Raw genomic sequence first — 2,500 nt, 5'->3', positions numbered from 1 at the left:
AGAGAGAGAGAGAGAGAGAGAGAGAGAGAGAGAGAGAGAGAGAGAGAGAGAGAGAGAGAGTGAGTGAGGGGGGGATGAGGAAGGGAGAGAGAGAGAGGGGGGTGAGAGAAGGATAGATATGGAGAGAGAGTGAGAGAGAGAGGAAAGGAGAGAGATAGAGAGAGAGAGTGGGGGGGTCAGAGAAAGAAGGAGAGAGAGAGAACATTACGGGGGGGGGCAGAGAAAAAGGAGAGAGGGAGAAAGAGAGAGGGGGGAGACAGAGAAAGAAGGAGAGGGGGGGGTGGAAACAGAAAGGAGGGAGGGAGAGAGAGAGGGGGAAAAGAAAGAGAGAGGGAAAGAGGGAGAGAGAGGGGGGAGAAACAGAGTGAGAGAGAGGGGGGAGAGAGAAATAGAGAGTGAGAGAAAGAGGGTGAGAGAGAGAGAGAGAGAGAGAGATGGAGAGAGAGGGGTGTAGGGGGAGGGATGGAGGGAGGAAGGGAGGGAGGGAGGGAGGGAGGGAGGGAGGGAGAGAGAGAGAGAGAGAGAGAGAGAGAGAGAGAGAGAGAGAGAGAGAGAGAGAGAGAGAGAGAGAGAGAGAGAGAGAGAGAGAGAGAGAGAGAGAGAGAGAGAGAGAGAGAGAGAGAGAGAGAGAGAGAGAGAGAGAGAGAGAGAGAGAGAGAGAGAGAGAGAGAGAGAGAGAGAGAGAGAGAGAGAGAGAGAGAGAGAGAGAGAGAGAGAGAGAGAGAGAGAGAGAGAGGGAGAGAGAGAGAGAGAGAGAGAGAGAGAGAGAGAGAGAGAGAAAGAGAGAGAGAGAGAGAAAGTAAAAGAGAGAGAGACAGAGACAGAGAGAGACAGAGTCAGAGAGAGACATACAGAGAGAAAGCAAAAGAGATACAGAGACAGAGAGAGAGAGAGAGAGAGAGAGACGAAAGACAGAGAGAGAGAGAGAGAGAGAGAGAGAGAGAGAGAGAGAGAGAGAGAGAGAGAGAGAGAGAGAGAGAGAGAGAGAGAGAGAGAGAGAGAGAGAGAGAGAGAGAGAGAGAGAGAGAGAGAGAGAGAGAGAGAGAAAGAGAGAGAGAGAGGCAGGAATAGAGACAGACAGAGAAAGAAAGAGAGAGAGAGAGAGAAAGACAGAAATAGAGACAGACAGAGAAAGAAACAGAGAGAGACAGAAATAGAAACAGACAGAGAGAGAGAGAGAGAGAGAGAGAGAGAGAGAGAGAGAGAGAGAGAGAGGAGTGAGTGAGTGAGTGAGTGAGAGAGAGAGAGAGGAGAGAGAGAGAGAGAGAGAGAGAGAGAGAGAGAGAGAGAGAGAGAGAGAGAAGAGAGAGATAAAGAAAGAAAGAAAGAAAGAAAAAGGGAAAGAGAGAGAGATCCAGAATCACGTGACAGACCGGCCCCTCGTTCACAATGGTGTCTTCCACTGGAACCAAATAATTCCCGCCACAGAAAGGACCTGCGCCAGCCTCTTTAGCCAAAGCGAGCCTCAGTATTTCGGGCCTTCTGTCGCCGGCTCCCAGAGACAGCCCGACAGAAGCCCTCCTAAGACTGGTTACTTTCCCATACGAACCGTTACACACAATAGGATTACTCGATGATTTTCACATTTTACCCTTTACACACCACATGTGCCGCGTGCCCGCACCTCCCTCCCCTTTCCCACTCGCCTTTGGACGGTTTCACGAGTTGGTGGCCGCTTCTTTCGCTCAATGTGATGTTTCAATTATTGCGATGTGGACTTCCGGAAATGCTCTTTCTCGTATTCTTCGATTTATTTGCACATTAACGTGTTCTTTGGGGCCAAAGGCTGACCGCGAGACGCCTAAGCAAGAAGAGAGGTCAGCGGAGTGGGTCGGGCTGCTTCACTCGCCTCGATCCATCCGACGAGGACTCGAGAATTTTTTCCTCGCGCGGAACCTCGGCTTTCCCCGCGGCATATAGCTACGCGCGGTTATCTATCAGATAAGGCATAACGTGGGATAACGTTATTGATTGCGGTGTAAGAGGAGCGTCGCCGCAGCTGGCAACACTCGGGCCGTGTTTACAGTGAACACAGTCCGAGGGCGCGGCGGCAAGGTGGCGATCGCGGCGCCGGCTGCCATCTGATAGTCTTTGTCATTGTCCCGCGCGGCTGATTGACACAATAAAGGGAAATTGTTGTGAAGGGTTAAACTTTATTATTGCGACCGGAATGTTTTCTTTCCTCTCTATTGACGCTCTTCGATTTCCGCGCCCGGAATGCATGAAGGACTCTCAACCCAACGGCGCCTGGGAAAGGGAGGAGGGGGGGGAGGCGTTTGACTGCATGCGGAATGGTCGCTGTCATGCCGTCCGCTCAGCATTCGTTCCGTCATGAATATCTCATCTGTTGCGAAGGTCATTTGTCCAGGAATGACACTCATTTCGAGTTTTCTCTTGTGACATTAATCTCGCACATGAAAAAAGGCTTAAATAGTTTCTTTTAAGTCAGATTCCTCCTACGATTCCTCCTTAAGTCGCACATTCGCCTATCTCTATTCCA

General features: G+C 50.9%; 1 protein-coding gene across 11 annotated transcripts in view; it reads right to left on the bottom strand.

Moving 5' to 3' along the window:
* The window catches only part of LOC113809825 (dachshund homolog 2), a 109,956-nt gene that overhangs the window by 35,925 nt on the left and 71,531 nt on the right, over window positions 1–2,500 (bottom strand). The window lies entirely within an intron of this gene.

Source organism: Penaeus vannamei, chromosome 22 (assembly GCF_042767895.1).
Source record: "Penaeus vannamei isolate JL-2024 chromosome 22, ASM4276789v1, whole genome shotgun sequence".
NCBI classification, from domain to species: Eukaryota; Metazoa; Arthropoda; class Malacostraca; order Decapoda; family Penaeidae; genus Penaeus; species Penaeus vannamei.
The sequence above is the reverse complement of the archived record's forward strand: the minus strand, read 5'-3'. Positions and strand labels throughout refer to the sequence as shown.